The sequence below is a fragment of the Salarias fasciatus genome, chromosome 20 (genome assembly GCF_902148845.1).
Source record: "Salarias fasciatus chromosome 20, fSalaFa1.1, whole genome shotgun sequence".
In the NCBI taxonomy this organism is placed as follows: domain Eukaryota; kingdom Metazoa; phylum Chordata; class Actinopteri; order Blenniiformes; family Blenniidae; genus Salarias; species Salarias fasciatus.
The window spans coordinates 6,948,784-6,973,783 of NC_043764.1; the positions used below are offsets into that span (position 1 = coordinate 6,948,784).

Consider the following 25,000-nt stretch of genomic DNA (forward strand, 5'->3'; position numbering starts at 1 on the left):
AGCAAGTTCAACACTCATCCATCACAATCAAACTCTATTCCTCTCCCCCCGTCTTCAACTTCCAGCTCCCAGACTCACCTCCCGCTAACCTCCGTCTCTCCTTTTGTCCTTTTTCTGCGATTGTTCTCCTCTCAGTTATCGGCAGTCACGTCCAACACACAAGTCATCAGCAACACAGACCGTCCCACGTGACTGAGACGTATGTGGGCAGTTAAATGGATATATGCACCAAGAGACTTTCCCCTCTTTCATCAGAAAGAGAACTCACATTTTAGGCGCTCATCAAAAGATGCGCGCACACACACACACACACACACAATCCTGGCTAATGAGGGATGCAATGAGCAGTATATCAACATATGGGATCTGAGGCATGAAAGACTTTGCTGTTTGAAGCCCCCTCACCCACACGTATCACACCAGCAGCCAACTCTTCCTCTCTCCAGTAGTCAGCGGTCACATTAAAGACTGTCCAGGATATGAATAATTTATTCATTGCCACTCATCAGGGATATTTAATGATATTTCCAGGTGATTATGGCGATATAAAGCATATGTGGATGGGCAGGCTGAAGGCAAATGTCTTCAGTGAGACACAAAACCAGTCATATATGATCCATTCACCAGGCTGTGAATTCCCTTAAATGCACATTTGCTGAAACTTGGGGCGATAAGATCTCTGAGGTCAATAAAACACTTACTAAAGCTCAGGTGTGTAATAAAATTCAATATTATGGATCTGCTGGGGGAACTTCCTCAAGGCTGGCTCACCAAAAATCTCCCAACCCGCCAGCCGATGATCAGCTGCCACCTCGAATCCTGAGCGCTCATCCAGCATGTCTTCATCAGCGTCCCTGAAGGTGCTGATGAAAGTCTCGCTTTCCTGCTGGAAATGACTCTAGATTCCAGTATTTAACTTTCCAGAAGCATCAAAAAGACATTCAAGCCCACTTTTTATTGGTGACAACAAAATAAGAAAGAGTTTGTTGGCATTGTTAAGCACAGGAAGTCATTTAAAAAAATGTCTGCATTTTATTACTGTGTTTAGATTTTTCAGGCATCTCGTCCTGATTGTTATCCTGATCACTGTTTACTCACTATGAACACAAAAGTCTGAACTCTGTAGTCTTTGCATTCTACAAGCTGTCTGGTTACGAGTTTTAAACTTCATGAAAACGATTCACAGTTGAACTGTTGAACTGCACATTCACACTTAAATTGTTGGTTTGTATAAAAACCTTAAGATAATTAATTATATTTCAATAAAATTTAAATTACATAAGTACATTGGTATTGCAATATATTACACATTTCCTTTTAACTTTTACTGAAGTAAAAAAAAATGAATTGTTATTTTTATCAAAAGTGTTTATTGCAGTATTTTAGGAATGTGAGTAGTTTTGTCACCTCTAGTCATACTTACAAAAATTATCTCCAGAATTTGCACCCTATTGTATTCTGTTGTCTGGTCAGTAGCCTTTATTAAAATGCTGTCCAATGATAGGAAAGTCCCCAAAAATGGACCCAGCAAACAGACTGTCATCTGACGCTACACTAAAATCAGGATGGCCCATTTGGAATATGGTGAGGGGACAGGGGTTTTGAATTTCTCACAAAATTGGGTGCAAATGTTGGTGAAATCACATTCTTTCTTCAATCAGCTTTGAAATCAATATTTAGCTTCACAATCCCAAAGGATTGACTACATGTGGCCGAAGAGACATTAATGGCCCATGCTACCTCCAAAGGGAAAAATTCATCCGTGCTTTCCTACAACTGAACACAAACTGTGATTTATTGTTGTCTGACACAGAAGAAGAAGAATGAAGGAAGCGTTCTTTATTGATCCCCGAGGAGAAATTACTTATCTGCTTTTAACCCATCCTATTCATGGCTAACCTTAATTATACAGGTTAAGAGTGGTGGGCTGCCACAGCGCAGCACCCGGGGAGCACCGGGGGTCAAGGGTCAAGGGTCTTGCTTGAGGACCCGCGGTGCGAAGCTTTCTGCAGAGGGATTCAAACCTGCAATCCCAGGTCTGCTCCTCTGACCTCTGGGCATATTGACACACTGAGATGAAAGGAAAAACGGCCTCACTTGTCAAAAATGCAACTAAGCACAAAACAATAAGTCCCCCTGGTTGTTCTGGAGCCGGGATGCTTCCTGCCCTCCTCGGGCCTGAAGTCTCTCCACACTCTGCGCCGCAGGAAACACACTCCTGATCGTCAAATCCGTTTTCCTCCACAACACCGGCCGACCCTCGGCCTCCGGCTGAAATACCCATCTGTCCATCGCCCCAACGTCCACAGCTACCACTCCATACCTGACACGCTTCCCCACACGTCATCTGTCAGGGAGCCGTCGCGCTGTACAGCTGTGCTGGTGTGTGTGTGTGTGTGTTGCATGTGTGTGATCATCATCAGGTGTTGTCGTCTGAACGTCTCCTGGACTCGGTGTTACAGTCCAGTCCACCTCTTCCCTGCAGAGACACACTCACTGCTTCAAAAAAGAGTGTGTGCATTGGACGCGCGCACACACACACACACACACACACACACACACACACACACACACACACACAGTACCCAAATAATACTGGTGATTACAAAACCAAATCACAGCATCCAAAAACTATAAAGACATCTTCACGTGCTTTGATCGGAGAAGTGGAAGACTTTTCATCATTTCCGCTGATTCCAATGATCAGAAACAAAATCTCTTTGTTCTCCATCTGTCTGCTTGTTAGAGGAATACAGCATGGTTTATTGACACTAGCTCGTGCACGCACACACACATTCACACTCACACACACACACACACACACACACTGAGGCACGCCCATCGCAGTCCCCAGGTGCGGTTTGTGGATATGGAGGCTCTCTGAAGGTGAACCCCATAGTGAGCGGAGGCGGGGTGCTGCGCTCTGTGAGTGTGTGTCTGGCTCCTTTCATGTATTCAGTCGTGTATAATGTCTGTATTTTGGACTGGCAGTCATGCAGACAGGCGGCATGAGGGAAAAGAGAAGCCATAAACCGAAAAGATAGCCACAACCAGACTAACAAAAAATAATAATTCTTCATTCAGGGTAGACGATAATAAATGAATCCAATAAAAACTAAGAAAAGAAGCCACGGATTGATAGCGGCCGAGGCTTTTAGAGGGTGGGGGGGTTTGAAGAATGGAGGGATGTAGCTTTTATCTGGAGGAGGGGAAGCCAAATTAGAAATATGGCATGATCCCCCCCCTCCTGGGACCGAGTCAATTAGCCTGCCTGGAGGAGCTGCCAGGAGACTGCGGGGCTGGGGGGATGGTGGGAGCAGAGAGCGAGGTGGCGGCGGCCGTGGCGGCGGTGGGCGTGGGGTGCTGGCGAGGTGACGGGTTGAGACGGGACAGGCCAAGGGCGGAGGCAGGACTGCTTTCATGGGCGGACAGGAAAGTAGTAAATATGTGGAAAATTAAAAATACTCTTAAACTCGCTCGGAATCAGACACAAATCTTGCGTGTAGACACAAGGAGACAAATTTAATTTGCACACATTAGAAGAGATAAACAATGTTATCAAGCTAAACTATAATTCTTCATTTAATATCAGGGCAGTAAAAACTATTCAATCTGGTTCTCTGAGGCAGAGCCGAGTGTATTCACTGGGCTGCTCTGTCCATTATTAAATATAACACACAACATTCCTGAAACATAAATGAATGCAAATATAGTAAAACATTATCTAACACGTACAGCAGGTTGGCCTTCTGTCACTGTTCTGCCTTCTGACTGACTCAAAATTAGTGGGGAGAGAATAGCAGCAGGTGGATAAAAGGGAAATTCATCAAGTTTGAGACCATTTATATTTCCATTACTATTTAAACTCAATCTAATTCAGTACACATCGACTGTTGTTCAACACAGAAAAAAAGACAAACAGACAGAGTCACTTTTTCAGTCATTTTCTGATTGGAAAGAGGAAACTGACCACTGGGTCTGAGCTGTGATGACGAATAAAGGGCTGATGGTGAAGGTGTGGCAGCAGCTGTACTACGAGATCTAATGAAAACCAAAGGAGTGAGGCTGGGAAGAGACTGGAGGCTCTGGCTGAGCGCCACATCTTCACCAAGATGTTCATTAATGGGCCAGATCACTGGGATCAGAATTAATAGATGCAAACACAAAAAACAACAACGGGTCCTGGAGGTGATTTGATCACTTTGTCTCTGTGCCTTCTACTTCTTGAAGTCCTTTTATCCTTCCCTGTGTGATTCAGAGCAGCTGCCGAACAGCAGCAAGCAGCATTACAGGTGGGGAGGAGGGGGAGGAGGAGGAGGAGGAGGAGGAGGAGGAGGAGGAGGAGGAAAAACAGGGGTATATACAAGGAGGATGAGAGGAGAGACTGTCTAAGGAGGTGCAGGAGAGGAAAGTTAAAGGTTGATAAGAAACCAACAACTTGAAAAAAACAAAAACAAGTTAAGATAGAGAGGAGGTAAAAAAAAATGAGGAGTGTGTGTAATGTGTGTAATGATGCAGCATCAGTCTGGTGGAGGCTCTCCAGTGGGCTCATTAAAGCAGGCTGGTCCGGGCTAAAGCAGGCAGTCAGGAAATGTATGAGGGAATTCACTGGCGTGTGTGTGTGTGTGTGTGTGTGTGTGTGTGTGTGTGTATCATCACCGGCAGCAGCAGAGGGTGGCAGCCTCTTGAGTGACAGGTTAAAGAGGTGAGGGGAAGACGAGGGCGCTGCACTGCACGCGCTCAGTGGCGTGTCACAGGCAGGCCTGCGTCTCCTTCCTTATCTGACAGGCACACTGCAGAACAGCAAAATCCTCTGCATAAGCCCCTCAAGCACTTCTCTGTTTGGGACACACCGTGTGTTTGTGTGTATGTGTGTGTGTTGAGAGGCAGCGCAAGTTCCTGAAACTATAGGGCCGCTGGTGTGTGTGTGAGTTGTTATTTGTGTGTGAGTGTGTGTGTGTGTGTGCGTGTGTGTGTGTCAAGGATGGTGAGAATCTCGTTATTTTCCTATCTTCCCGTGTAAAGCCTCCTAATTCCACCTCACCTTCAATACTGCATGACTGCTCAAGGTGATGGGACGGGCCCGGAGTCCTAACTCACACACCGCCTGGCAAGCTCACACACACACACACACACACACACACACACACACACACACACACACACAAATCGCGGGTGCAATTACGGGTCAGGCCGGCAAAGGAGAAACCATTCTGCAGCAGCGATAGATGGACCAGAGCATCCCAGGAAGACAGAAGAAATGGAGAGGGACAGGGAAGTGCATGTTAGAGGAAGGTAAAGTAAGTCTGTTTAAGAGGGGAAGGTGTGTGTCAAATGGTATTCCTATCAAACTTTAGTGATTTACAATCGTGCTGTTTGTGGCAGATTTAATTGGGAGTAAACGTCAAGCGCAGACGTTTTACTGCTTCACTTACATCCCGCTAAATATGGATAAAGCTGTTGTGACACATCCAGCAAATATGTGATTGAGTGATTATGATCGTGTTTCGGGCTCAGTTTCTGCACAAGGCTGTAATAAATGAATCAGGAGCTGAGCCAAGAATAACAATGTGATGGTTGAGAGAACATCCACACATCCGTATTCTGCACGGACTGCGGTCTGGAGGATGTTCCAGAAAACACTGATGAACTGGCAACTTTTCCAATATCTACTGCTTTGCCCGGAGATCTAACAAGGAAAGAGACGATTACTCACAAACATACATGTACAGACAACAATCAATATTTCGGCATGCATATTATCTTCATTTTGTGTGTGTGTGTGTGTGTGTGTTCTTTTTTCTTGTGCCTGTATGACTTTTCTTGAAGCGACTCCCACAGGGGGAAAATGATTCCTCAGACCAGGTTCCAACCTGGACCTGTCTGTTGTGTGGTCCACTGCGAGTCACAGTCGAAACCACACCACCTGTACCCGGAACGAAGACTTCCAAAATGAAACTGAAGCCACTCTGCTCCAAAATGTACTCTTCATCTTCAACTCAAAAATGTGTATATCTTCCAACGAATACTCTCTTTTCCCAGAGACCATTTATTTCACAAAGAGAAACACTTCACGTCAACTTCCAAGACGTGAAGGAGGGATGGTGGTTTAATCCCTCCAACCACAATAAATAAAGAATATATTATTATTCAAGCACTGACAGAAGAAGTTTTTCCAAAAATCCCCTTGGCTGTGGGTTTGAACCCCGTTGAGACACAAAGGATGTAAAAGAAAAAAATCTACAAGTCGACAATGCAACATGCTGAAAACAGGAGGTACTGAATCAGCACCTACTAAAAGAAATGGCAAGTAAAACACATGAAGTTTTCTGTTCTTAAACAGCAGGGAGTTGTGAACCAACCACTGAAACAGAAAATCAAAGTGCTACATCTCAAATGTCAGCAGTGAACAACAGTTTAAATTGAAAACCTATCACATTTAACATTTTCATTTCATCTGTTTCCATGCCGTTGTGGTGTAAACAGACAACCAAAACGCAACAAAAGTTTTCTGTTTTCACTTGGAAATGTTATCAGATGAGCGACAAGCCTTAAATAATCAGAGACACCTCATAGTGTGTGTAAAAGTAGTGTGTATGAAGTGAATTCATGTAGCAGCGACGTCCACTGGCGCCAAGGCGAACTGGTTTTTACACTGCAAGGACATCAGGCTGTGCCTCAGCCAAACAGTTTTGATAATTATTCAATCTTCCTGACAAAAACACACAAGTCCCTTTAAAATTGCAGCTTTTCATAGCTGTGTTTTTGAACATTTAAGCAATCTTTTCCCATCACATATGATGTATTTTTGAAGGAATCCGCTCTGCAGGGACTTGGGTGTTAAAGCCCCGCGACAGCCAAAGTGGTGACGAAGAATATGAGTCATATGATATAAATTTAATTTCTGCTGTATCTCATGAATCAAAACAAATCGGTTCTGTGGTATCGGGGGGGTTAGAACAATACCAATAGGAAAAGAATTTATGGTTTAAAGATCGTCTGATTCGGGAGACTCCATATCCAATCCATCTCTTTAACAAGCTCATTTCAGTCATGGTGAATTGGAATATACTGGCCCGTCCTCAGTCGAACCTTTACTTCAGGCCACAAGTATGTTAAAGCAATCTGTGCTTATCTGATTACATGGAGCCGTGCTGTCATAAACATCCCGAATTTCCGACGTCTGCGCTGATATGTAAACCTAATAAATCCCCTCCAAAGTCAAACTTTGATCCTTCCTCCTATGGAAGCTTAGTGTGAGTTTTTGTTTGTCTGTGGTTTGTCCAGTCTACTGATCATTGGATTTCACTCTCATAACCAGACATAACTGAAGGCTTTAGGAGACGTTCACCTTCTGTGCATGTGTTTACACTGGGAGTCGGCCGATCCCGAGGAGCCGTCATGAGTCTGCAGTGGAAACTCCAGAGGGACCCGCTGTCAGAAAGGTTTTCATACAGATTCCTGGGTGGGTTCTTGTTGCATTGTTTCTTAGAAAACGTAATAGATTTGCTAGAATTTTAGGACCTAAACGCGATAAAAGTGTTGATAAAAACCCTTAAGTGCATTTTTTTTTTCATAATTTTTGTCCAACCGTATTAAACTGAACAAAATTGATTATTTCCACCTTTAGAATTCTCAGAATTAGAAAATGTTCTTAACAGATCCTGAAACCTGATCTGAGCAGTTCGGATTACCTACTAATGACTGTTAAATTTTATTTTACAACCATCATTATCAGCAAAATCAATATGGCGGAAAGAGGAAGAAAAATGGGACGTTACCAAATATGGTTACCAGGTCTCTAAAGGGATGACCTTTGACCTTGAGCTTGGTGGACCTGGGTCTAGCCAAGTTGACAGTGCAAGTTTGAGTGATTTGCTGTAGTTAGGACTATGTGACTTCTGCAGACTGAGACTTTAGAGAAAACTGGCTGCAGTTCCTTCTCTCAACAGTCACTTGGTTGTTTGTGGTTTGGGTGGTTAAAGGGGGAACTGTAGACCAAAGAGAATGTTTATCCATCCATCCCTCAATAACTTTTTTAATTTTAATTTAATTTTCATTTTTAATTTTATTAATGTGTAGTTTTGAACTATTTGTCTTTTAACATCCTGTGAAACCTATTTGTTGGCTATCTCTCGCTGAGATCTCGTCTGTCGTTTGAACTTCTGTTCACGTGTTTCTTTCAGCCTTTATCTGCCTGTGATGAATTGGGGAACTCTCCTCACTGACCTGTGCTTCAACCTTTTGTTCTGCATCCATCCACCAACTTACTCGCTCTACCCACACATATCAAGTAGCATCTTTAAAACGCAAGATCTCTTATTTTCCACCAACGTCCAAGTCTTCCAGCCAACCCAAATTGTTAAGTCTGTATTTTTAGATTAGATTTTAGATTAGAGTGAACGATTAGATTCACTGTAATCTGAAGCATACCAGCGTCGTTTGGCTGTACTTTGCTCTCTTTGAAAGACATCTCATCCCAAGACCTCAAGACGTTCGACATAAACTGCTGCCAAAAAGTTTCTATAATCTATATGAAAAGAACAGAGTGTATAGAGACACCTATAGAAACACAGGGTGTCTCCAGTTTATCTATTTTATATGAAATCAGCTCAAACTCATCTGGTCCATTCAAACACGTGCAGGCAGACACTGTAACCGTCATTAGCCGGGGCTTCCATGTCAAGGGTAAGTATCACGCTTCTTCTTTTTTTTTCAATCAGAAAGATCGAAAGAGAAAACAAAAAATAAATAATAAAAAGAGACGATGAAAGTTTGATGCTAACAGCCTTTTGCTTTTTATTTGAATGAGCGAACAACCTCCCCCCCCATCTGTCCCCTCTGGCTATATGGGAAAAAGTCAATATTTCAAGAGAGCAGAGACACTCATTAAATATTTCGAACAAAGGAAAACTGACATAGCAGCGCTCTCTCTCTCTCTCTCCCTCTCTCTCTCTTTCTCTCTCTCTCACACACACACACCTATAGTCTCATCTGTACTTTCCTCATAACATATTTCATCCACCTAAAGAGAAAAAAGCAAACAAGGAATCAGAATGGACGAATGTACAAATGCGATTCTTCTGCAGCCTACAGAGATATAGTTTGTATTTCAGCGTCTTTCTGCTGACCTGGTTGATATTTCCAGCAGAAGAAAGGGTTAAAAAGAAGGTTAATATGTTTTTTTTTCCACAGAGGAGTTGAGATGGGGGTTAATGGGCTTGAAGGTGTGGCAGGGGATCAGTCTGCAGCCACCTTTACCCATAACGTCACCTCGGTGGTCAATTCATCACCGGCCTATCAGCAGACCCACCTTGAACCCACAGAAGATATTAGGTTAAATAAATGCTCTCTGGTGTAAAAGGATGCGGCGTACAAGCAACCTGTGACCAGGCGGCGGGAGCTATTAGATGTATGCTGTTCTATAAATACTGTCCGTCCTGGGAAAAAAAAAAAAAAAACACGCTCTGATGCACCATCAGCAGTGCGTTTGAAATACACAGAAGGAGAGCGGGTGGCCTAATTACAATGAGCAGCAATAGACACTGAGCTGGAAAAAAAAAACATCAAGTGATACCTTCAGGAAATCATAAATAGAATAAAAAAGTGGTAAAACGTTACAGTCCTCTAGGTGTTATTCCAACACAATGATGTGAATAACGCAAAATTATTTATTCTACTGAACTCTTCAATGACAATCACATCATTTCCATGTTTTTGGAACAAATTTAACAATTAGAGCTTCACTTCTTCATACAAATTAGAAAAACAAGTTGTGACCCTCAGTAGCTCAACATGCTTGAAGACAATGAAGATTTTAAAGAAACTGTCAAACTGGTCCTGGGTCTGGTGTGTGTGGCCTGAACCCTTCATCTCCTAGTTTATGGTTCTAGATGTGAAGCTGGATCTCATCTAGATCTGCCTCTTCTGGTTTGGTTTCAGCGTTTAATCTGAATTTATCTCCTGCATTCTGGTCCCAGACCCTCGGACTGTAACCTTGAAATGCTTTTGCGTCTCCAGTTCTAGAATCAGTGGCTCAGGTGAGGCTCCATGTTGAGATTCTCATCTATTCTTCTGGTCCTGCATTCCAGGTTTCATGTTTGAAGTTCAGGTCTATGTCTGCGGTGGGGCGTCTCCTGACCCTCCTGCTTTCATGTTCCTCGCCGTTCCTCTCTCTCCTGATGTGTCTCACCTGGTCCTCATCTAGATCCCTGCAGACTCTACAGCACTAGTTGAACGTGTTGTTTTGTCTCCAGTCCATGCCAGCTTCCCTTGTCGGAGGAACTCGTCTTGTACCATTTTGTCTGTTGCTGATCATGTTTTGGACCCTGGCAGTGAGCTTGTAACTGGTTCGCCCCCCCCAGCTTGTTCCTCTCTACACCAACTACTCTGAATGTGTTGGGTTTGTCTGCATGTTGCCCTGCTCTTCTTTTATTATTATTATTTTATTTTTAATTCATTATTGACTGATGACTATTTGCTTTCTCTGAAGGAACAGATCTAAATCACCTCCTGACCAACATGACTGCCAACACTTTGATTTTTTTTTTTTTTTTTGCGTGTTTTTAGTTAGTCACAGTTAATGTTGACTCCAGTTGAAGATGAAGTGCTGGAAGTTCACACAATCGCCTTTCAGTTCTCCAGTCTTTTCCTCTCAGGCCTTATGGTCTTCAGTGTTATGCAATGTACTGAACATTTGCAGTTATTGACAGTAACTAGTCTGCCCTTCCTAAGGTAATTGAATTATTTCACCCACTGGTGTAAGTACTGGTAATTTGCTGTGCGTCTGCTTCAATTTCCTCCCAGCCTCCCAGATGCACATTTCCAAATTAAATGAAGTTTGGGTTTTCCATTTAGTCATACCTGGTTCTGGTCTGCATTTAAAAACTCAAACCTGAGCACAAGCTTCCCACGTGCCTCAGGTTCTACTCTGAGGCTGCATTTGACTGTAACTGTTGTCTGTAAGTAGTACGTAATGAGTTAACTTTCAGTCATTTTAATTACTTCATTCAATCTTTAAAGGCCACTGTCTATATAACTTTACATCTTCAGAAGTAGTTTGTTTGACCTCTAAAAGTGGTTGTTGCACTGATGTTGTTGAAAACCATCTTCTGCATCATTGATGTTTCAGGAAGTGAAGCTGATTCCAAGGTGACAAGAGGTTAAAGCCCTCTTTAATGATTACCCATTTAGAGATACCAATCAACAAGAATAAACAGAAATATCCCTGACAAAATCAATGTAGACACAGGACGAACATGAAAACTCCACAGAGAAACTCAAGTCTAGCTGCTCTGAGGCAACAGCACCACTGAACCACTGCGCTCTTGTTCTTGTAGTATTGAAACTGACAAAAAAAAAGTCCTTGTAAGCATGTATGGTTTTTTAAATTGATGAAGAACTGCAACCAGAACACCTGCGTCTGCAAAAAGACGCCAGCTTTCGCTCTTTTTATTATTCTTTTTGTGTGAAATTTCCACAGAATCCAAGAAAAATGATTTGCGTGCCATTGTTCCAGCAGAATATATGCGCCGGGCGGGAACACTTACGTCCAGCGCGCAAGCAAACCTGGAAGCAATAAAAACGTTTGGCTTCTGTGACTGGCAAGCATTTTCCAATAAAGGGAGTGGGTACATCAATGAGTCTCAAATTCTTATTTAGGAAAAAAAAATGTTCACTGAAGAGAAAAAAAAAAGGCTTCATTCAAGCGGTGGTTCCCCACTATGAAACAACCTCTTAAATAAAATCTACTATTGTTAAATGGCGGTTCTTTATGGTCCATATTATCTTAAAATGCTACATCACACAAAGGCTATCAGGTAAATGTGTGTGTGTGTGTGTGTGTTTGTACTTGGTAATGGAAGGGTGTGGGTCAAAATGGGTCTGGGGTTACAGAGACGTGTCAAACTGTGGATTACAGGGCTGAAAAGGTGAAATGACAGACAGAAAACACACCTGTGAGGCTGAAAACAAGCATACGCCCACCAGGCTCAAAACAAAGAGAAACCGAAGAAAGGACTAATTAATAACCAATAAGTGATAAACTAAGTTTTATAAACACAGATGAACAACCAGGCTGAGGATAAAGGAAAGAGGAAATAGCAGTAGGTAAAAAGATGTGCTAAAAGTAGAGTGACACAGGATAAGCTTCTGTCACTAGCTGTGGAATTGAAGGGAAAAAAAAACCAGTCCACAAATAAATGAGATTAAAGAACAAACAGCAGAGTGTGACAGGATGTGACAGAGAGCATGAAAGCTCTCTATACCAGCAGGTGTAAAAGCACCGCAGCAACGCCGATTTGTCAACTGATAAATTTACATAATGTCCTATTGTTCAAGTACAAATACACCCCGCTTGCACTAAAGTCTCAAAAGACGCTTCTTATGCTTCCAACATGAAAACATCCCATCAATACCACTTATCAGTGGGAACCATGAAAAAAGCTTTTCTGCAAAAGTAATAGTTCTCCTCTAAATCCCCCTCACTTCCACTGGAGAGGCATCAGGAAATGAAACACGCTCGTCTGCATGCAAACTCTCCTCCTCCTCCCCTGATTTCTGGTCAGCTGAGTCACAACCTGATCAAGTTCAATAAAACATCACAAATCAACTAAATGTCCTCACTGGCAAGAGCTCAGCCGAGAAGTAACAAATCCAGTCACACCACTGAGCCAGAGGAGGGTATCAGTCTGATAATCAACCACAAACACAGCAGAACTAACACACATTATTCACAGATTAGCAATCCACACACACACACACCTACAATGGGTATTTCCCAAGTTCAGCATTTAAAAAAAAAAACATAGATGAACTTGAAAGCCTGATTTCAAAGTATAATTCAATAGAATCAGGTAGAAACAGTCATGCAGACTGAAGACAAGGTAAAACTAACATCTTCACATGTATTGATAGATAAATAGAGAAAGCGTGATGCTGGAGCCTGGAGGATGTGTGTGTGTGTGTGTAATGAGATCTGCTCACCGTCCTCAGCGTGCGTCCCGTCCCGTTCCGGTCCTCAGCTCCTCCGGGTCACTCTCCCCCTGGCAGGTGCCATCACGGCCAATACTCCACTGGAGAGCGCTGGGAGGGACACTCTCTGATTTGTTTTGTTTTCTCTCCTCCTCCCTGGTGTCCTGTTGAGATTTGTATCACCTCGAGAAAAGCGGCATGTGTGCGTGAGTGTGTGAGTGTGTGTGTGAGTGTATGTGTATGTGCGCGCGCGCTCACAACTCCAAAGGTCGTGGAATTCCTGCGCTAAAGAGCGAGCGCGGCTGGGCTGCCTCTCTCTGTGCACTGCTTTCCCTCCCGTCCGGGCAGAGAGGAGGGGAAGACAGTCAGGGGGTGGGACGGAAGACAGAAGCTGCTTTCAGCCAACTCTTCCTCTGAATCTGTTCCCCTGCTCTCCCTCTGTCCTTTTCCCCTTGTCTTTTTCTTTTTGCTTAACTTTTACGCTCCGTCTTTTGGCTGGTCCTCTGTGACAGATACTCTTTCACTACTCAGCAAGGCGTGAAAGCAAAGCTCTCTTTCTCTGTCACACACACACACACACACACACACACACACACACACACGCACACACCCTCCTCTCCTTTCTTTCAGTGCCACTCCCTCTGCCACAGTCCAGAGGTAAAGACGCTCCCTCGCTGGGTCATCAAGCCACAGTTGTGTTCCTCCTGCTAATGTGACTCATTATACTTCATCCCCAGAGTACTGGCTCTCTGTGCCGCGTGTCTCTGGGATGAGGATCAGGATGAGAGTGGATGAGGAGGATTCACGCAAAACTCCAGAAGTCTCAACTCACCCATTAGGCTTATTGTATTACAGAAAAAGAAGGAGGGCGTTCATTTCAAGGCCCTGAACACTGACACACACACACGACCTTCAGCTGCATAGCTGTAATGCATTTATTTGTATATTTATAAATAAGTGATTCCCCTTTCACAAAAACCCTCCAATTACCTTGTGTTTTTAGTTTTAAAGTACCTGTACTCTTTAAAGTAACTGTTGTAAGCAGCTAAAAAAAAGGAAAAAGTCCATATTTTACCATGTTTATCATTTTGTTCAATCCTGGTAATGATATCAAGTCACAAATTGACATTTATCAACAGATAAAAACAAAAAACCAAAACAAAAGACTTAAAGGTGCACTAAAGAGTTTGCACGTTTTATGCGAAACAGTGCCCCCTGCAGGCCTTGGGCATAATGCAGCTTAGTGAAAAACTCGTCCCTGTGGCTCGCATGCACAGAAGAGGGGGACTCCTTCCTCGCTCGTTTAGTAGCGCTCGAGTAAAATTTAAGTTTCTTTTACCTGGTGGAGTCAGTGTGGAGCTGTGGCAGTGCTAGAAGCCAGTCTTTTCTTACTTTCTGGAAGCTCCTGCTCAGTTGTTGCTCACTAAGCATCTGGCGGAGTAATGGTGGACAAAACGAAACTTAACTAAATCAGGCCAGCCGGAGCGCGCATTACGTCATTCCTTTCAAATTCTCCCCAAAAAAATTCTGGTGCCGGACCGGCACTGCAACTTTCAGGCGCTATTAGCGGTACTTACAATGAATATGTCAGGGCACATTGTACACGTCATTAAAAATGTGTAACATATTTATGGTGGAAAACAAGTATTTTTCAAGTTGAAAAACTCCTTAATGCACCTTTAAGTTGAGTAGAGATCTAATGTTTTCGACAATACAATATTTTGGGCTTTTCTTTCAAGATATTGATGTGATTCTGCTCATTTCTCTGTTTATTGGCCCTGAAAATGCTCGTATCATTAACAACAAGCTCATGCCGCCTGCAGCTAACAGCAGAAAAGTTTGCAAATGCCGCTCCAAGTCTTAATGAGTTTTATGAGTTTCAACAGAATTAATCACCTCTTGCCTCCACATGTAAATTCAGTGTTAATTCTAGCTTTTTGTCCAATATCTTGTTGAAATCAAAAGTCCTACCAAGCAGTCAGCTCATCTTCCTCTAACCAGTCACTCTGCTCATGCTGCACACAGCCGTACAAGCAGATGATTTTTAAGTTTCTGAACATGAATACTCGGTGTAAAGAGATCACTGTGGAGGCAGGTGGAACAGATCTGTCCAGACGCACCGAAACAGCTAATTCTGGCTGGGAGAATAATTATGAATGAGAGATTTACAGATGACAATAGGTTTGTTTTGTAAGCAACTCCCCCAAAACCAGGGGTCAACATTAAAAAATCAAAAACAGTTAAATTTTAAAAATGCAGATTGAAACACACAATTTATGTAAGTCTATCCGTTGTCTGTGCTACTTAATCCAGTTCAGGCTGGTGATGCATGAAGCCAATCCCATCTAATAAAGGGTGAAGAGTATTTAAACTTTATCTGAACTTATTAACCATCACAAACATCAAGGTCATTGCTGCAAATCTTACTAAATGTTACTATCTCTGCATTTTAAATGAGAAATGTGCGTCACAACACCCCTATGGTCTTATTGCAACCATTTTACATTATTAGTGTCAAACATGTACAAAATTCCTTCACGGATATGTACAGGTGTGTCAAATAAATATTGTGGACAAGGAAAGCTGTTTCATTTTAAATTAGGAACAATCCTTTGTTGCAAGAAATGTGAAAGAGAAAGTAAAAAGTAAAATTTTATTGCCACATCGTCTGAGTGTGCTCTGTTGGTGCTGCAGACCAGTTAATAATTCACTGATATAAAACAAACACACTTCCTGAGCAAATGGAATAACATTTATATCAAGCTAAAGCTGTGGGAGAGACCAGGAAAAGGCTATGAGCACAAAACGAGTAGAGAAAATCTAAAACAACCAAACCCGACACAAAATACAGAACAGTTTACTGTGACAGTCCAGACAGTCTGAGGGACACAGCAACACTCACACACACCAACAAACACCTGCTGAAGGTACACTGAGCACAAATACATGCAAACGACACACACACACACACACACACACACACACACACACACACACACACACACACACACACACACACACACACACACACACACACACACTGTCCCGTCTGTCTGGCGTCTCACTGGCACCATTCAGACAGCCTTCTCTAGCGGCTGGGGAGTTAGCCAATCACAGCCAGTCAGCAGCTTTCATTATCACACATGCACACACACGCACACACACACACACACACACACACACACACACACACACACACACACACAAACACAATGTCCTTGGAGACTCCACACTGTGAAATAAGTGTGCATACATATGTGAAGTGGTCTTGTGTGTGTGTGTGTGTGTGTGTGTGTGTGTGTGTGTGTGTGTGTGTGTGCGTGCATGATAGAGAGAGAGTAATCAAATGTAAATGTCCTCCTTGCATTGACTGAATCAGAACAAATTACCCGAAAAAAAAGAGCAAGGCAGGTTGTGATAATGAGACAGGAGGATGAAATGAACATGTAATCAACAAATATCACACACTGCAACAAGCAGGTATCAGCACAAGTGTTTCATCTCAGCAGGTGTTAAATTACTCTGATCACTTTCAGCGCTGCTCTGCAGTGAAACTCAACTGATGAGAATAACCAGGGCTTCTGTTACATGGTCATTATTGTTGAATTGTAGTCACTGTTATTTTACTGCATTGAGACCAGTGTCATTCTGCAGTTTTGGTCAATTAAACAACATATAATACACACTCAAACGGAGAACTCCACTGAAAACAAGACAGTAATACAACTTTGTCATCTGTCCATTCGAATGTTTGTCTACTCGCCTGTCAGTGTTTACAGCATATTGTTCTCTGTGACCATGTGTGGCTTCATTTCAAAAACAACGCCCACTATTTCCCCGACATGTTTCCGTGCTAAAGGGCATTGTTATCAAAATGTCGCCTAAACACAAACTTCTTCTGAAATGACAATGAAAAAACAATTTATTTTCATTTTCGACGTTACACAGAAAAAGATGTGAAAGCAACGTGTTGTCACCTTCAGCTCATCATACGCTATTCAAAAACATCCAGTTTTATTCATCTTATAGTCATCGTGGTACTTCTATTTGTCTTTGTTTTGTTTTTCAGAATTCGGCATGAAAAGTTAACAAAGTAAAAATCCTGTTGAACACAGAATTTTAAAAATATCATTTGCATTTAAGCAGGGCCGTCCCGGGCTTCTCAGGCGCCCTAGGCGAGCCCGACACGAGCGCACCCCATGGGAGAGTTGTCGAGTGGGGGGGGACAGTTGTCGGGTGGGGTGCCGACAAGCAATGCCGAAGGTTGCCGAAGGATGCCGAGCAGTGCGCTGCTCACTCGGGTTGTCAGAGCGGCGCAGAGCGTCGGGGCGCCCCTTGTACGGCCGCGGCGCCCCCCTCTCCCCCCCACCCTCCGCATTGTGGATCCCATAAAAGTTGTGTATAATTGAAAAGAATGATTTAGCATTTTGAATCACATTTCTTGCCTCTCAAGGGAACAAAATACTCACAGATGTACACAGAACAGAATGACTGCGTTTCTCTGAGTTTTCTGGACATCACTGTTTATATAGTTAGTTTGAAAAAATTTTCAGGCAATCATTGATAAAATAAGAAAAAAAAGGTGAACAGAGTCCTTCAAAAGTTTCCTAATTTATATCTGGATCTCACAAGTAGCTTTTTTTAAAGGGGCTGTATCATGCTTTTTTAGCTCGTCCAAACCCTAGAAATGGCATCAACATGGTAATAGTTTATTTTTGGCGCTAAGGAAAAGTCATTTTGTGTGAAATAAAAGATTTTCTGGGGCTAATTCTGAAACCCGGAAGAGAAAACGCTCTGGTTCACTGAAAATCCCGCCTCTCCCCCTGTGGACTTTGACTGACAGCGTACTTCAACCAATCGGAGCTTCAAAACAAAACATCATGCATTAGCTTCTCTAAGGGTTAGCTTTAGCTCTTTAGCTCTAGCTTCTCTACACGCAAAGACACGCGAAAATGTATTTTCCTGTTAGAAACTCACCAAGCGCAGACCCTTCAGACTCTTGCTGTTGCTTGATTGTTGCTTTCAGACGATGGTTGAAGTTTATATCGGAGATACAAAAAGTGGCAGCGCTGATTGCTCAGGGCCTGCGGGAGGGGGGAGCCATCTTCTCCTAGTGACGTCAATATGGGTTAACAGACCGTTTTCACGGGTGCGGGAGGGGCTGCCTAGCAGCAGAAAAACGAGGAAAGCTCAAACACACAGGCACGGAGGAAAAAAAACGCTTTGGGGGTGTTTTTGGTGAGTACATAACTATATAACAAGGTTAAAACATACAAAACGTTAATTTTGCATGATACAGCCCCTTTAATGTCCAAACATTGGCAATGGAAATTCGGATGTCCAACTCTCCTCCTTCATTCTTTGGGTGATGTCAACTTCTCAAGCTGTGTGTTTTTTTGAAAGAGGTTTTCTCTTCGAGTGATTTGTGACACCAGAAAAAAAGAAAAAAATAAGCCTGAAAATTCAAAACGCTCTGATGTTACAAACCGGACGCGAGCGTGTAAAAAAACGTCACGCCGCACTGACAACATCAACACCCTCACAGCCGCATATATTCCATTGCAACAAAAGAAAGACACACACACACACACACACACACACACCTTCTCCCTCTCACAGCTTGTGAGTGCTTGAATCGTTTGTTTTGCCTGGTGCCTTTTGAAATTTTGTGGCTTATAATTTATTTATCACCTATTGATTTGCTACTGGTCCAACAGCAGCGCCCCCTCACACTCTTTTCAGCTACACCCCTTCCTCTGCTCCACCGCTGCTTCCCTCCATACAGAAACAGCGAAGGGAGAAGCAGATCTTCCAGAGTCTTTGTGTTGCTCACCACACACACACACACACACACACACACACACACACACACACACTCTTGACCCTGCTGCTACTTGCTTCCTCCACCGCTGCTAACCTTTACTCAGAGAAGCCTGTGGTTTTTCTTTCAATTTCTTCTACCTTTATCTAAAATTGCCTCCTCCCCCTTAAATCCCTTCATCATCCATCCATCCCAATCTCCCTCTCCTCCGACGCTCATTCACCCCCACCCGGCTTTTGTCCTTCCTCTCCCTTCCATCCATTCCTCCTTCTTTAATCATTTTGTTTCATATTCTGACTTCATCTACCCCCTTCATGCCTCCTCTCTCCCCTGCAATTCTTCTCACTCTGCTCCACCACCTCCCTAATCCCCCTTTCCCTCCACTTGTCTTTGTTTCATTTATACTCCTTTCCTCCATCCATATTTGCCTCCATTTTTCCCTCCATTCCCGGCTTTTCTCCTTCCACAATTCCCCAAATGCCAAACATCCCTGCTTCCTCATTTGCACCTTTTCCCTCCAGTTTTCTCCCTCCCTCCCCCGGACCCCCCCCCCCTCTGAAGGGCGCCCTTGCGCCCGCCTCTCCTTCCTCCCATCTATCCTTCCATCTCTATTCACTGTTTGTTCAAGGCCTCTTTTAACGAAGCCAGTCTCCTCCCAGGACTTAACAGGCTATTGTCAGTCCTGACGTCTGGCCTCAAGTGCGCACACTGATACTCAAGCAAAGCATGAGCACATGCACGCCGACTCACGGGCTTATAAACATGCGCCAAAGAGAACACACGGCTCTCTCTAAAGGTCTTAGCCTCCTCTGTCCTTTGTCCTGTCCTTTTAATAGGGGAGTTTAGCCTTTAACATGCTCTCACACAGAAGGAGTGCCAAGTTCACAGGGTCTCCTTCAACTCAATGCTTTTTTTTTTTTTCAAATCCCATTTTCAGTGTCGAGACATTGTGAGGCAATGAAAACCACATGAACAACTGTGGAAGTCTGGTGGGAAAAAAAAAAATGTCTAAAAACCTCAGAAACAGTGTCACGTGTGGTTTCTTTAAATCACTGAATCAATGCTAATGCATATTTCAGTAAGCAAATCTGTAGCATCTTGAATTTAAAATTAAGCTCAGCCTCCTTTTTGGAAACGGGTGCTCTAATCCATTGAAAATGTAACTTTTTGAAAATGGCTCTATGGTTCAAGTTTGTGAAAACCATTCGGAGAGGGAGGAAAACCCAACTTTTCTGAAATGCTGCTACTGTGCGTGTTTACTACGGCCATAGTAAAGTTGTTCTGCACATGCACGAGCAGATTGACAATAGTAATGTTTACCTCCAGAGTAGCTTGACTCCATATTGTCCTGGGACTTGGTAATGTTTGTACAGTTACCCAAAATAGCAATGTAACTTGGTCCTTTTTCTGCTGTGGCAGCAAAAAAGATCATCAACAAGATCTATTTGGAGTCACATATATTTTTGAAATAGGTCTTTCATTATTTTGGAGTATTTTTGAACTGCTTTTTTCGTTATTTCCATTTAATCAAACTAGTTTTTTCATCAAATTGAAAAAAAAAAAATCTGTTATTAAATTTTTCAATCATCAAGAGATATTAGCAGACCAAATTATAATGTTATTCTACGTTGATGACACTATCGTGTTAAAACTCAAAACATTTAGCTCCAGGTTTGATAGAAGATTTGGTTAGTGAGCACCTCTCCTTTGCCGAGACAATCATCCACCTGACAGGTGTGGTATATCAAGATGCTGATTAGACAGCAGGGTTATTGCACAGGTGTGTCTGAGGCCGGCCACAGTCAAAGGCCACAACGAAATGAGCAGTTTCATCACAGCACAATGCCACAGATGACCCAGGTTTGGAGGGAGTGTGCAACTGCCTGTGAATTGAATGTTCATTTCTCCACCAAAAGGCATCTCCACCCAGTGTAACTGACTGCAGCTTGACTTCAATGGGCAAATGCTCACGTTCGATGGAGTACGTCACTTTGGAGAGGTCTTCTCTTCACGGATGAATCCTGGTTTTCACTGCGCAGGGCAGATGGCAGATGGTGTGTATGGTGCCGTGTGGGTGAGCAATTTGTTGATGTCAGTGTTGTGAATGAAGCCCATGGTGGCGGTGGGGTTACGGCACGGGCAGACGTATGCTTGGACAATAAACACAGATACCCTGATCAGATCCCGAGGCTCATCTATATGAAGGAGATGTGTTGATTTGCATGAGGCAAATGGTGGCCACGAAATATTCATTATTACATTTGTTCCATCTCATTGGTCACTTTTTCCAAGCGTTCAACAACTCCCCAATAATACAACAAAATGACAAATTAAATAAATACATATGAATATGAAGTGTAAAAAGTGTGAAAAGGTATACGACTGAGCACATTTATCAGGTAATCACATGGTGCATTTCTGTATATTTTTTGTTTAACACATTTTCCCTGTTTTTATTTTCTTCTTCATTCCTTCAAAAGCAGCTCTCCTGATCATATAAATATTTCAGTCAAAACTTTAAAATACCTGTTCGTTCACACTTCAAAGAATGTATCATGCGCACGCACGCACACACACACACACACACACACACACACACACACACACACACACACACACACACACACACATACACGCAAAAACCCAATTTATACATAACATAAGGCACAGGAGCATGGTGGACATAAAACAAACTCATGTAAGACCACTTTAACAGTGAAAAAGAGACATTATCGCCACACACACACACACACACACACACACACACACACACACACACACGAACACAAGACTGACGAGGGAGGGGCGAAGGCAGATACCACACCTCATTACTGTTTTATGTGATCAGGACAAGAACAGAAAAGTTGATAATATAGATTTTCAAAACTCTCCTGCAGCTTCCCGCCTGACTGACAACAGATACTGCAGAAGATCTGATGAATACTGTTCTAAATGTCAGTCCAGGGTATCGCCCAGAGTTCGCTTCACTCCACAAGTTGGATTTGGGAGCTGTGCATTAGTAAGAAAGCCCAGCGAGCTTTGGGAAATGAGTGTCACATCGTTCAGTCCAGGAATAAATCATCTTATTCCATGCCTCTCCTATAATTACCCAAAATGATTCAACACACAAAAAAATCATTATGCCAGCAGACAGAAGATGACTTCAGTGGCTTTGTCCTGGGAAGAGGTTTGGGGCGGAGGGAGGGCGGGGGCGGGATACGCCAAGACAAGCCAGTGAAGTTATCACTGTGATTCACCATTCACCAGCCAGAAAAAAGGATTTCTGTAATTGCAGGATTAATTCCAAACAGACAGAATAAATATTAATGAGCCTTTCTCATAATCCACAATGATCCACTACTGTACAGCTTTTCAGGCCATTTTCACACCCCTGCTGTATCTCGGCGGGCTTTGTAGTTGGAGTATGTTTAAATTCCAGTCTTTACATTGTAAAGTGTCTTTACAAGCTCACTGTTGTATTTTCATTGACCTGTTGGAAAGATTTAGCATTTTTTTCAAATTATTAAAACACATATGGGACGCCTGGGATTGCCTTTGGGATTAATAAGGTTTCTGTTAACCTTTCTGTTGTATTTCTTTCTAGTTAAAAACTGTTTCCAATGTCTCACAGGGGTTCACACGTCAGTCACATACATTTTCACCAGAAAAGAAAAGATCCTGAATCATTTATTTGTTTGGAAATATTTTCATATTTCATCCAGAAAGGTTAAAGGAAATCTCTTCTTTTTTTTTTTTTTTTTTCCACTGAACCTTTCACATCAAAACCGTTCATATGCAGGCAATTACTCTCATCAGGCTTGGCAAGCAATATTTTCAATATTCAACTATTTCACTCTTGGAATACTTTTGTTTATACGTTTTTGCTTGTCCCAATCTATAATTTGAGTTTGAAGCCTAAAATAATTCAATTTACCGACACAGTTCAAAAGGAGTTCTGAAATCAGTTTCTATATTTTTGCAATATTGTTGAACAGGAATGACTTTAATTGTTAATCTTTCCATTTACTTAATGAGGTTTTTAAAAGCAATCGTCAATATAAAATGACTAACTTCATCTTTTTCTAATAAAATAAAACAAACACTTAAAAATCAAATACTTTTAAAACATCATCTAATTCCAAATTACTCACCTTTATTGTAAATGATATTTTAAATATGCAACCTGAACTTCCTGAACCAATAATCAAGAAAGTTGATTATGTCAAACAGATCCAGTGAAGCTAATGGTTCAATCTACCGTGGTGACTTTCTTTCTGAGATAAATTTGTGTAAATAATACATAAATAAATTAAACATGACAGACTGACTGATCGGGACTGATGTATCACAGATGGAACAACAGCTGTTCAGTCTTTCAGCGTTTCTTCCTTTTCAAACTTGTCAAATTAAGTTTTAGATCTTCAAGGTCAAAATTTTCAGGACCAAAGAAAAACTTGCTAATACAAAACTCTTTGTTGAGCTCCTCATGGACCCATAATAATACAATGCACCCCATTGCGTGTGAGTGTTTTGGTGTGTGCAGGTGCATTTGTCGGGGTTAATAAGAGCCGAGCGGCCGTCTGTCAGAGCCTTTGTAGGCAGATAGAATTAGCCGGCGCCCAGTGGTGTGTTAGACTCATCAAAGCCGGCCAGCGGACGACTGAAAATCATTTTACGGCTCTGGAGAGCACACAGCTGCGCTGATTGGAAAACCATCTGACCTCACTGTGAGTGTGTATGCGTGTGTGTTTGTGTGTGTGCGGACTTCAGTGTGACTGACAGGTGGCAGCCGGAAAGTATGCACATGTGTAGACTTGGAAATTGTGATTTTTTTTTTTTTTGAGAGCCTGAACTTTGGGCTCATTTGATATTCTGCATGCGGACGTTTTGCGTGTGAGGGAGAGAAACTGTGTCGGATACTGTTGTCCTGAACTCTGTGTAATTGCTTGGCTGGGAAACCCTTGACTTTCTGACATTTGAGCTCACAGAAATCTCCCTCCTCGCTCTCTCGCAGTGATCCATGGAAAAAAGACAACGAAAGAGGGAAAATGAAAATGAAAGAATGAGAAAGAGAGAGAGAGAGAAGGACAAAGTGTTCCCTGTGCTGCTTTATGAATCCCGGCGTTCTGGGCTCATGTGGCGTTTTCGGGATCGGGGGGTCAACCGAGTACCAGACCCGAGAGCCAGCACAGCCAAAGACAATGAAGCTTCAGGGGAAACGCATTCTGCCAGAGTACATCAGGTTCAGAGAGCCTGGGCTGAGAGGCCATTTACTCAGGGACTTTGGTATGTTGTGTGCAAACAGTCCCAAGAACCAAGGAGCCACACCAGGAACACAGGTAGATTTCCATGAAAGGGGAAAAAAAAAAATCACTGAAGATGCGTTTCTGCTATTGTGAGGAATCTCTGCAGAAACTGACAGACCAGCATGTGCCGGCCACGTCTTCAGACTTCTCTCTTTTTATCTCTCTGATCTGTCCTTCTCTCTAAGGGACAATATTAGAGCTGCTTTGAACACATTCTGCAGTTCATCCTTCGCTCCTTCCACAGTGTGGAATACAGAGCCCCACATATATTTATTGTCTCATGAAAAAGTGGAAGGAGTAACTACTGTACCCAAAGTTTAACTTCTCCCCATTCTCAGCTGTTCTTCCCTCGTTCCTTCATTGATGAGCCCAGATTTTGTCTTTACTATAAATCTGCCACTTCCCAGGGGAGTACGGACTGGGAGTCACGCCACTCTGGAGGAAAACATTGCTGTTATCACCCATCTGTTCACACATGTGCAGAAGAACTGTTTACTACAGCGTTTCAGAAAAGTTGCGTTTTCTCCCGTTTACACAGAGATGGAGCATTTAGCCATTTTCAAATAGTTGTGCTTCCAGTGATTCCGAGCACCACTGTCGTGTAAACAGGAACGCAAACTGCTGTGAAAACATTGCATTACTGGGCCCATAATGTCAGTCTGCTTGATTTCCGATCCAGCAGTACTTTAAGGATCCATTGAAGTTTATTCGCCAGTCTCATTGTTGACCCAGGCTTTAGTTTCTTGGGGTTCGGTCTTTCGGTTCTCTCCCATACATCTTCAACATCATTTTAATTGTCTTCAGTCTAAATTCTTGAAAATTTCTCATTATACTTTTGCAGTTTCTGCAAATCTGAGCAGACAGAGTCCCTTGTTGTGGATCCCAGGCAACCCCAAACTGT

The 25,000-nt window shown here is 42.7% G+C and overlaps 1 protein-coding gene across 1 annotated transcript in view; it reads right to left on the bottom strand.

Moving 5' to 3' along the window:
• The window catches only part of sema3b (sema domain, immunoglobulin domain (Ig), short basic domain, secreted, (semaphorin) 3B), a 65,350-nt gene extending 52,082 nt beyond the window's left edge, over nucleotides 1–13,268 (bottom strand). Inside the window, exon 1 of the mRNA XM_030118474.1 lies at nucleotides 12,985–13,268. The gene's annotated coding sequence lies outside the window, so the exon portion shown is untranslated. The remainder of the gene's footprint in view (nucleotides 1–12,984) is intronic.
• Nucleotides 13,269–25,000: the final 11,732 nt, after the last annotated feature.